The sequence below is a fragment of the Papaver somniferum genome, unplaced genomic scaffold (assembly GCF_003573695.1).
Source record: "Papaver somniferum cultivar HN1 unplaced genomic scaffold, ASM357369v1 unplaced-scaffold_10, whole genome shotgun sequence".
NCBI lineage: Eukaryota > Viridiplantae > Streptophyta > Magnoliopsida > Ranunculales > Papaveraceae > Papaver > Papaver somniferum.
Window position 1 is genome coordinate 17586401 of NW_020618825.1, and position 12372 is coordinate 17598772.

Consider the following 12372-nt stretch of genomic DNA (forward strand, 5'->3'; position numbering starts at 1 on the left):
TAAAAATGTTAAACATATAAACATAATAAGTCTTTGAGCATCTGTTAAGTATTATCGGGATGGTACAACGGTTTGCCAACCATTGGGCTTGTTCACGAGTCAGGGTGCTACGGTTCGTGAACTAGGTTCGCCGAACCTATTAGACTACCGAACTCAGTTGACCACGTTCATGAACTGGTGTCGCTAAATGATAGTCAATTTATCGAACTTATGAAATCAGTTCACCACTGTTCGCCAACCGGGTTCGTGAACTGTTCCCAACTGAACTTGTGGTTCGCGAACTGGTTCACCAACCTTCTTGTATTTTTGTATCTCAAATATCTATGGTTTTCAATCTTAGTTCGCCAACCTACCATGAGTAGAAATTCCAGTAAGTTCATATTTCTCTCTTATGATGTCTAAAATATTCCCAAATGATGTAATCATTTGCATGGGAAATTTTCAATTGATCTATAAATTAATTCATAGAGTTAATATTGTTAAGGAACTTTGAAAATTTAATCGCTAAATAATATTTCGAAATTTTTCACAAGACAAGCTTGACCCAAAACATCTTCTTTGTGAATCTACTATAAGTTTTACGGCATAGAGTCAATAGATAGAATGATGGTATCGTGAGTAAAATAGAATGGTTTAGTGTTCACATAACTGATACAAAAGTTCTCCAAATGTTTTAGTCAATCTTAAGTCTTCAAATATGATCTCTGATACTCAACTACAATTCTAACCTATCTGAAACTTGACTTAGTAGACTAGAATTAAGATATAGTAGTTTTGATCACCTAACATTGACAACAAGCTTGAGATAACAAAAATTGTGGGTTCAACCAGGCAACGCTCTAACAAGCACCATCATAAACACGTCATAAGCACCATCATTTGGTTCCAACTTTAACACCTTTTTGAAACTCTCAACAACATCCACATCCTTTCATGACATGTATACCTGATAAGTCAACAAATAATTATTCTTAGGATTACAATTCAGTTAAAATATAAATCAGGACTGAGGTGCACAGTAGCAAAACCAAACACATCAAACAATTATAATTATTTCATCTTTAGTATGTTCGATAAATATATGAAAAATGACAACACACTCAACGCTAGTCCACTATACCTTCAAGACATGCGAGGTATTTACGACAAAAAGCTGGCTACTTAAGTTAGGTGCATGATGCATATATACATAAATGCGGTTGGAGGTTACTTAACAATTAACACATGCAGAATTGCAACTGACTTCTCATGTGAGATTGACAGCAAGATAATGATATAGGTATCGAGTCACTATAAATGTATGTTAGCAATTAGCAGCATCAAAATCAAGCTTAGACATGAGCTTATCTAGTCAAGGTATGCAAAGTAGTTAACTCATGTGCAGTGATAGATGGCTTATGCTCTTATGCAATTAGTAGCTTCTAACCTGTCATGCAATAAGAACTTAATATACAAAATGCATACTTGTACACCTATGGGAACCAATAAAAATGTATCCAATCTGAATTAGATACTTCATATATAGAGTAAAAGAGGACTCCAGATCTTTAACTACAATACTTACTTTTTTTTGTTACAATTCTTCGATGTACCTATAACATCTAACTGATTATCATCATATCCTTCAACTATGTACATAATGGGGTTATTCTTTGCTTTATCATCTAAACGACAACTAATCTGAGATAAAAAAATCTGCATCAGTTAAATATACTATAACTTATAACTTACGGATTTCTGGAGACCAACATCGAATCACAGCCTGAATCTCTAAAAGCATGATAAAACAGAGATCCATAAAGATGTCGCGTTGTTAAATAAAATGAACCATTGTTGGTTGCACTGTTAAAGCTAAGATTTGGCCTGAATCTATGATTTAGGAGGTTACTTTTTTATTCTTTCATTACCCTAGTTGTTCAATTGTTGCAGCAATTCAACACACACGCACACAAGTCGCACACGTACAACTCAATTCTGTTGCGAATCGTAACAAGAAACTGTGAATTTTGTAACAAAAGAAAACGGTTGCAAAAGTTTTGCAACTAAAATTCGCAACAACAGAAAAGATGTTATGAAATCTAGTTACGAATCCTTGAATTTGGTGTAGTATTGATCATTTTCTTTTCTAGCAACACAACCGTTTGAATGAATAAGAGATATGAAATATACAGGTAAACCAGATCAAGTATTGTTAATCTCTTACCTCATCATCATAATGTTAAAGTAATTCACTACGAGAAAATATACCTATTGCTATACTATATATTGTCACGTCTTTAATATATATGTTGCAAAATAATTTTTTAATCATAATAGTTCTCAAGTGCAGCTAAAAAATATAATTTACTGCTGCAAAATGAAACTTTTGTATAAACTGTAGCAACAATATGAAAAGAGTATAGCAAAAAAGTATAATATCTTGTTGAAGTAGTAGAAAGTGGGTGCGGCAATAGACTTCTTGCTACATAGGTTATCGCGGCACCAGTAGAGGTTTATGCCATACCCATTGGCTGCTACAATAGGTTAAGTCTCTTGTATTGATTGAATACTCCAGCTCCTATTTTGTATGGTATGCAACTTCATCTTCCTTCAAAAATACATATTTGAATACGTTGTTGTGTATTACACAACAAAATTTAACGTTTTCAAAGGTTCATCTACAATTTCACTTATGAACTAGCACCAATATGCAGAAATGAGTTCTGATGCAGAATTCCCTTTTCATTGTCTTTTAGAGACAGATCTTCTTTGTTAGATTGAGTCTTGTGTTAAATAACTTTTCTCCGTGGTGCCTCTTTTATCCGATTGTATCTCAAACTCATTTTTCTAACATAGGTTTGTTGGTTGCTCTGAGATTTTTGATTCCAGTACGTCCTAGTTTTTTATAATTGTTTAGTATATCTCGTGAAACTGAACGAATCTTTCTCTTTTCTATATATAACAACCCTGAAAGGAAAAATCTCACTTACTTCATGATTTTCTATTCTATTGATACATGCATTTGAATAAGAGTCGTCAAATATATATGTAAAGTAACTAAAACATTGTTAACACACTATATTTTACTTGATTTATACATAAATTTTCTTTACTATTTTAATAGATTGGAATTAACGAGCTACACTCTACTTGATTTATACATAAGTTTTCTTATCTTTTTTGATAATTTGGAATTAAATTTGTCAACCAAATACTTATTTCTTTTCAGGTGGCACAAGAGTGATTTCTTGACATTTGACTGAGAGGGATTGTATCTTGCAGTTTAGAATCTTTGCAATATCTTTAATCTTATGACAAACTCCAATACTAGTCACAATATTTTATCCAGGTTAACTCTTAGGACTGTGATTGCCTAATAAATTTGGACCACCATTTCAAAATTTTCCCTTCTTCTTCTTTGACAGATTAATGTATCATTCGCAAATAGCAGAGGGTATATTTCTGTAATAATTTTGAACCCAAGGATCATTTGTGGTTCTTCAACTATCCCCAAAAGCCTAGTCGAAACTTCAACTAAAAATTAATATGAATGGAAAACAAGATAGTGAATCGCCTTGTGTAAGACTTTTGTGATGATTGATTTTTTTTGTTGAGATCGAATTAGAAGATTAAGAAATAGAAAGACACCAATATATCCAAAGTTTATATTTTTCTCTAAAACAATATTCTTTTACCATAAACTTTTAGACACAATCAATTTACATTGTCAAATTCTTTTTAAATGTTAAGTTTGCAGAGAATAAGTCTATGAATTTCCCTGCAATGAAAATTTCATCATCTTAGATTTTTTTTCCTTGAATGAAAGGAACCTTAATGTTCACTGATGAGCTTTAGGATAACTACCTTGAATCCTACATCCACCATTTTGTAAATAATTTTATAGATACTCCATACTAAACTAATTGTCCAAAAATGCTATGTTATGTTAGCATGTTTGTTGTTTTTTTTCTGGACTAAAAATAACTAGTTTACTGCTGCAGCAGTACCAGACGACCGAATTTTGGGGCTGATTTTTTTGCGACAGTTTTGTAATAATTTTTGTAACAGTTGATTAATAACACTTATAAGTGTATTATTTTCTAACAATTATATAACATTTTTTTTGTAACAACTTTGTAATAGCAACAACAGTCTTAGACCTGATGGCCGAATTTTGCGAACTGAGTTCGCGGACTTAGTTTCACGCAAATAGTTTGTCAACTCCAGTAGAAATTCTCGGGTTTGAGAACTTCGGCAGTTCGCGGACTGAGTTCGCAGACTTGGCTCACGCCATTCTTCAAAGTTCTCTTGATCAACAAAGTTCGCAAACTTTGGTTCAAGGAATATGACTTATACATAAATGTGTTTCCACAACAATGCTTATGTCCACCATTGGTTATGTAATCTAAACTCTCATTTCAATCATTGAAACATTCTTAGAGGACGTTATATAGTTGTTACACCATTTCTTGTCAAAGCAATTTTCAAGATGATTGAAACATATCACGACCTTCGTCACATGGTAAAGATAAACTTGGTTAAAGCGAAAAGCTTACCAAAGCATATTTCTAGATATAGATAGGAGAGGTATACTCGGCTCAAAATACCAAATCTGTATAATCACAGTCTATATATACAACATACGACTTCATGTCTCAAAGAGTAGGAGATAAAGTAGATAGACTTTTGAGTGATAGATAAGTTCAAGTCTGCACAAACCTTTTTGTCCATAAGTTCCACCGGTTCCTTGAGTAGTTCTTCTACTTGTATGATGAATCTCCATGAAGTCCTTGAGCTCAACTATATTTTATATCCTAGTCCGAGACTTATCTATAATAGACTAGAAATCAAGACTTATAGTTTTGATCACTAACATTGACAAACATGCTTGAGATAGCAACGCATGCGAGTTCGACCGAGCAATACTCTAACATCCCTATATTGGTAAACACATAAAAGACTCCCTTCGGTCGTCCAATAAAAGCATAACTAGTCGCGGACTTCCGACCGTTTTGATTGCGCCTAACCATATTCGTGGTTGATGATTATCCAATTGTCGATCCCATTTCATGGAAAAAGGCCAATCGACGTCCAATTAAAAATCAAAAACAGCATTACAAACGGACTACGTTTTGGCCCCATATGGTTAAAAACATAAAAGGACTCATTTCAGTCGTCCAATAAAAGTATAACTTGTTTTCCAGTCTACAATCTCTTTTGCATATAATTCATTGTATCACTTCCAACACCTCATGTTTAATCACTTGTCATGATATTTGTAAGAATTCCAAGGGTATCCATTTAGCCCTGGAGATTTATTCTGACCACAATTCTTTATTATAAGCCGACCGTGTTCTTTAAAAGGTCTTTCCATCCAATCTTTTTCAACATCATAGATTTCCGGGCAATTTGAATTATCTAGTTGACATATCCAATCATAATCCCTTTTGAATAAATTGTTTTTTTTTTTTGAAATAAACATCTTGATTTCATTAATATTGTAAAATTGAATACATGATTACCAAATACATCAAAGATGATATTAATAAAAAACTACATATATATTGTTTCATTGCAGAAACTGATATTTGAAATATATATGTCTGTAGAAATAAAATTCTGCCGGTAAGATTTGTCTTCTTCAATAAGAGTATAATGTCCCGGAGGGAAGTAATCTGCCCGTTTCATCATTATCATAATTTTTTGTAGCCGTTGATCTTCAAAGAATTGTAAAACCATGATCACTTCCGAAAAATCACCAACAATTGTACATTCGATAAGATAGTAACAATCATACGAAGCGCCTTTAAGGCTATAAGAAACATCTAATTAGAATATAAAATCCATTAGAAGGGATGAAATCAATTGAAGATAGAATAAAAAAATTATTTACAAACCCTAAAATCACTAAAAATCGATTTTTTAATTTAATACTAGTAAATAGTAATACTTATACCAAATCTGTCAAAATATCTGAAGATGTCAGACCAAATATGACAGACTTGGATCAAGATCCAAGAGATTTTAGGAAGATTAAATTATAGAGAAAAACAATTTTTTTTCCCCGGAAAGAGAAGAGATAGCACCAAAATAAATGCTCACTAAATTCCTTTTTTAAGTCCAGGTGATTAAAATGAAGTCACCGTCTACCGTTTCTTTTTTTTCTTCTAAAGGACGAGCAAGAACCAAGTTACACTTGGGTGCTACAACAAGTGAAGGTGATCTACCTAGATGATGATATCCCCGGAAAATGAAGTAGCATTGATGAACGCAATAGAGAGAGTCTTCCCATTGGCACATAATATGCTTTATACGTTTCATATATGGTGCAATGTGATGAATAGGTGAAAGCCTCAACTTTGTCCACCTAAGAGGAAAGCATTTGAAGAGATTAGTAAGTTACCGGAATATGAACAAGCGGATGCAAAAGAGGAATTCAAAAAACAATACACCATAAATCACGCCAAATGGGTTGCTTTCTCCGGTGAATGGGAGGTATTGACTTGGTCTCTCACGGAAGAATAGTATAATATAAATCTTGACGAATTTATCGAACATTAGTCTAGCTCCGAATATCCCGAGGATATTGTAATGTATGTGGTGGAGCAATGGTTGGAACCGCACAAAGAGCTCGTTTATGCTTTTACCAACCACCATAAACACTTTGGGAATCAAGCAACAACTTTGGTAGAATCGGCTCACCACCGGTTGAGGATTAATATTTTTGGATGTGTCGATAATTTTGTGATTGTGTTTAACTCAATGTAGATTTACTTCGACCGCGAGATTGATAGAATTAAAGAGAAATTTCAAAAAAGCCGCATCATGAAGTACAAAAATATTGTACAAAAGGGTGGTAACATCAAGAAAATGGAGGACATTCGGTTTTTCAAGGGACTCAACTATAATGTTTCACATGCTTGCATTAAGAGGTTAATGGTTGAGGTGAATTTAATCGACATATAGGGAACCAAGACGGACGAGGTGTGTGTTTGCAACATGATGAAGTCAATGGGACTCCCTTGTCGCCATATGATAGCTAAGTATGAAAATGACATAATCCAGTTAAGCGATATAGATCCACATTGGCACCAATTAAGTTTTATCCCTCCTCCAAAGGGCGATATCGGAGAAGAGTTTGGTGAGAACGAAATGGGAAGAATCGCGATCGAGATGTACCGGAACATGAACAAACTCGAAAGGCAAATCTTTTGGGATGACATGCGGCCAATCGTTTATCCGCATACTTCGGATAATGTGCAAGAACCGAATAAAGGCAAGGGCAAAGGTAGGCCAAGAACCAAAGAAACAAAAAACAACATCATATCTATATATATATTGTCAAAATATAACAAAATGACTGAAAAATCTTGATGGTTAAAATTCAATACCTTTGTCGCAAAGATCTTGTCATCCCATGAGTTTTTGTAGCCAAGCAATACCTCCCCTCCATCTCTTGGAGTACCATAAGTTGGGTTCTTTGGAGGCAAACAAAAATTTTCATCAGGAATGTATGCATATCTAGCAAAAGGATTTTTAGGCGTCTTTTTAGGGGTTTTTTTTTGAATTATTTTTACTTGTTCCTCTTCCTCTTCATCTGAGTCCACCTCTGATTCGTCATCTTCATTATCTCCATCTTCCCTATCTTCTTCACCGTCATCATTGTCATCCTCATTTCCTCTTTCTTCTTCAGTTGGTTCCTCTCCTCCACCTTGATTATGTTCTTGATTTCCCATCTCTTCCACAATCTCTTCATTAACTTGATTGATTACATTGTCAACATTATCTCTATTGACATCATCTTGGATGACAACACCCGGTAATGAACCACCTCCAAACTTAGCATTTTTGGTTCCACGCTTATTGGCACCTAAGTGTAACCTGCCTCAAGGCGTGGGAGTTCTCATATCTTCCACTAATCCTTGGTTGGATGTTTTTCCTTTGACACTAATCAAGAAAACAAAAGATATTACTTAGGAGTTCGGTTTGTCAAGATTTTTTGCGAACCAACCGAAGAGAGTGGGAAAAGTTCGGTTAAATTATAACTCAACATATAGGGAAAAATAACGCAGTTCGGTTACACTGTTTTTTTTCTGTAATATGGGTAAAGTTAGTTACTTTGTAGTTTTAAAAATTGTTTGCGAGTCAACCGAACAGAGATGGACAAGTTCAGTTACACGAGAACTCAACACACGAGGGAAAATAGCACAGTTCGGTTACATTGGAATTTTTTTTTAAATATGAGTAGAGTTCGTTAACTACATAGATTTAAAAAAATTTGCGAAGCAACCGAACATAATGGACAAAGTTCGGTTGTATCATAACTCAACATAGTGTGCAAACAAGTAGAGTTCGGTTACAAAATTTCAACAAACATATTTTGAGTAATAAAGGTGAAGTTCGGTTGCAAAACAGTTTTAACATTTTTTGCGAAACAACCGAACTACGAGTTCGGTAAGCTATATCTAAATTTCATAAAACCGAACTGTTCTTCGTGTTCTTCATATCAGGAAGTTCGGTTAGACAATTAGGGTTTTTTTGAAACTCGTTCTAACCGAACAACACACTGTAACTTCCATTTGAACCCTATTTTGATGATTTCTATACAATTAAACGAATCAAAATCAAATTAAAAGTAATGGATTTGCATAAAAATACCTGCGGATCTTTTCCATGGAAGTTTCAGGGTTCTTCGGGCGTCTATTATAGCCGATTATGACTTCATTTTCGGGTTCCACTTCTTTATGAATCTCAAAATTATTTGGATGATTTGCTAGATGTCCTAATGGGGGACCTGTTTCCAGGAGTCGGTTGGTTTTCTTTCGATGAACCATTCTTATACTCGATTGATTAATCGACGATGAAAATTTTATGAATTGACGATTAATCGATGAAGACGATATTGAAAGGAAGAAGAAGAAGAAGAAGAAGAAGATTTTTTTTTTCTTTGTGCGGCGGTAGGGTAGTCTGATTCTGGTTTTTGTTAATAAATTAGATTAGGTTTTTTTATATTTTGGTAGTTATTAGTTTAGTTATTGTAGCGCCCCCAAAGCTAGCAGCTGACTAATCCAAGAGATTAACTAAATAAAGAGGCACTACGAATCTAAATCAAATACTTAAACATTCAATTAAGAAATGCGATACAAAACTTAACCCAAAACTAACCCGCTCTGAAACATATATATACAAGAAGTCCTCTCAAATGATACATATACAATAGTCATTTGGTTTACAGATACAAATAATAATAAAATATACATAATAGAAGTTAACCAACTAACGAAAACAACCCTTGAAGCTTCGCTGCGCAACTCTGATCTGTCTCTGAAACTGAAAGTGGGAATGGGTGAGCACATCATCCCTAAAAAGGGTGCCCATTATGAATAATATTTAACTTTAAAGTAACCATGGCAAGATTTGGAAAACAATAATGTTTTCCCAAAAATTAAAAAGTGACCAAGTTACTGAAATAAAAAAACATGTATATGGACAAACTCCTTCTTCAAATAATGTATAATATCCGTGCTAACCACACTCAATAGCTATTGATATCACCAAGACCATGATGACCCACTCTAAGTAATAAAAGCTGAATTCATGTAGGTATAAATGTGAAGGAGCGTATCCTATATACCATAAGTGGAAATTCTAATTTCCCATAACAATTCATAATGGCAAACAAAACATTACAAGTCCTTTCCAAATCGTGGAAAGATTCACAGAATCAACAGAATTATCATAATGCAATTTAAACAAAGCATGGAATGCACGGCTAGACAAGGCATGAGTTTGTTAAGCATAAACTTTTGTAAAAGCAACAATAATGGTTACAAAAGAGTCAAACGTATTCCCACCTCTTTTGATGACAAGACACGCCTACCTCGAGATCCACGATCCACAGGCTCGTCCTTTGAATCGATCGTTGTTAATATAGACTAACTGTTAATCATACGAGAAGTCTAAGAATCTAGGAAAAGGCTCACACATGAATCATACACGTCTTTCTAATGATTCTAGCCCCATTTAAGGTTCTACATCTTTTATTTATCAATCTTTAGCATAGCTAAGGTTTACTAATTCAATTAACTTGGTTCTATATTCCATTAAATAAGTCTTATGATTCTCTACAACTTTGTAGAAGAAGCCAAAGGTTAATTCGGACCATAAGGGTCCAAATATTCAAAATATGAATACTAGGTCTAAGCCAAAGTCCACTAAACTGACCCCTTAATCTAAGGCCCAGTCCAACTAAGTCAAATAACAGTCAAAATGACGGTCAAGGATCAACTAACAATAAACGTTAGTCAATAGAGTCGAGGTCAGGTCAAAGTTCAGGGTCAATGGTCAACGAGTAAAGACTAGTGACTCAGTGGGTCAAACCCGATTCAACCCGATTCGACTCAGTCAGATGGACTAAGTCAGCTAGAGTCGGATCCTGACTAGGCTGAATGGCACAAGGCCAAAACACTTGCACAGGACAGAGCTATTGCTCAGGCTAAGGAATTCTAATGCACAATCATTGTGCAACACCAAAACTCTAAATTCTACATCTCTAACTCAAGTTTAACTTCAAACTAATAATACATCAAATAAATCATTTAATAAAAAACTTCAAATTGAATTACAAAAATAATATAGCTTACATGCAGTTGCAGCTTTAATCTTTCACAACAATCTTATTGTTCTTTAACCTACAAACTAACTTTCAATTCAGACACACATATATTCATCTCAAGAACACTGCACCTCAGCTCAATACTCCACCACTATAACCCCAATTCCTTTTTACACTCCACTTTCACATTCATATTCCATCAACTGCAACCAAATGCTGGTCTAGTCCATTTCAAATCAGTAGCAAAACATCTCATTACAAACACAATAAGTTAAACATCACTGCACAATTCATAATTGCATAACAGACATGCACGGACACCACCACAAAAGCATCAACATCAGCACCAGCACCAGCTATGACTCCATTCTAATTCCAATAGAACCATCTAACAACCAATCAAAATTGCACAAGCCATCTCACCTCAGTCTCTTCCTGCACAACCTGTAAACTCAGTAATACCATTCTCCTTGTCTCAAACACACCAATTAACATTCATATAACTCTTCATTACATACCCATTCCACTCTCAACAACAACATATACACACACAGAAACCATAGCCTCAACACTAGCTATACTTGCAATTCATTCACAGACCGTTGGCATCATTACACAACCACTATCACAATCATCTTCAATACCACCAGTTCAACATTATATCCACCTGTATGCAGTTCCATTCCATAACCACTTCCAAAACATAGCATATCCCATTTCTAACACACTCAACTGCAATTCAAACAACATATTTATTTTCCAGTTCTCAGTACCACTGTCAACCAACTGAATCTATTCAATCACATACAAACTAAACAATTTAACTTCAAAAAGTGAAATTAAGCAACAAAGAGACTTACCCAACAATAGTTTTCCCTGAATTGATGTTCCACAACCCATTGATGCTGAAACCCTAATTCTCATCTCCCATGAGTTTGAAGCATCCTTTGAAGCAACACCGCCATCATCAATTATTCTCTGATATTAGTCTCCTATTTTCAATCTCAAATAAAAACCCTAAGTCTTCATTATCACCATCGATCAAATTCTAATTCAATTCCCATACCTTCATTAAAACAGAAACGAACCTTAATTCATCAATTCACTACCAAAACATTTCCCCAATGTTAATTCAACGCAACCCTTTCGTTCTTCATCTCTTAACAACCAAGTAAACCTTCTATTTCCATCAATATGAAACTCTAATTCCAATTACAGTTGCATGAGCTTCTACTTCACCTGAGATCAAAATCTCTATACAAGTCTTCAATTAATGCAAACCCATCCTTCAATTCTCCTCTTAGAACACTAATTTCATCTCCTAATTCTTCTCTGAGCTTTTCGTAGAAACCCTAGCTTCTAAATCTCTTACTCCGTCGAGTCTGAATCCACCACAATCACTACCACCATCACCGCCGACTACTACATGATCTTCTCCACTTTCTGACGATCACGTAACTTTAATTTGATTTCTCTCGACTCGCAGATGAAGAAGAATGAAAGAGAAGAAGAAAGGAAGAGAAGAAGAAGAAGAATTAAGAAAGAGAAAGAGGAAGACTGAATGAACTTATCTGCTCGATGGGTTCTGATAAGGCCAAAGGAAAATAAAAAAGGAACTCACCCAAATGATATGGGAAGCCCATGTCGGTTTGATATAAAAATGACTATTTTTCCCTTCGACTAATCTTATCAAATTTTTTTTCATCCGGTATCCGAATGACACGTTCGAGTAGCCCATCTCACATAACTTTTCGATATCTATTCAACGGTACTAATTT

The 12372-nt window shown here is 34.5% G+C and overlaps 1 long non-coding RNA gene across 1 annotated transcript; it reads right to left on the reverse strand.

Moving 5' to 3' along the window:
- Positions 1–9149: 9149 nt before the first annotated feature.
- LOC113325977 lies at positions 9150–12113 on the reverse strand. Its single transcript, XR_003348213.1, has 3 exons — positions 11455–12113; positions 10623–11326; positions 9150–9309 (listed from the first exon to the last, which is right to left on the reverse strand). It is a non-coding gene; the product is annotated as an uncharacterized LOC113325977 (long non-coding RNA).
- Between the last annotated feature and the right edge of the window lie 259 nt (positions 12114–12372).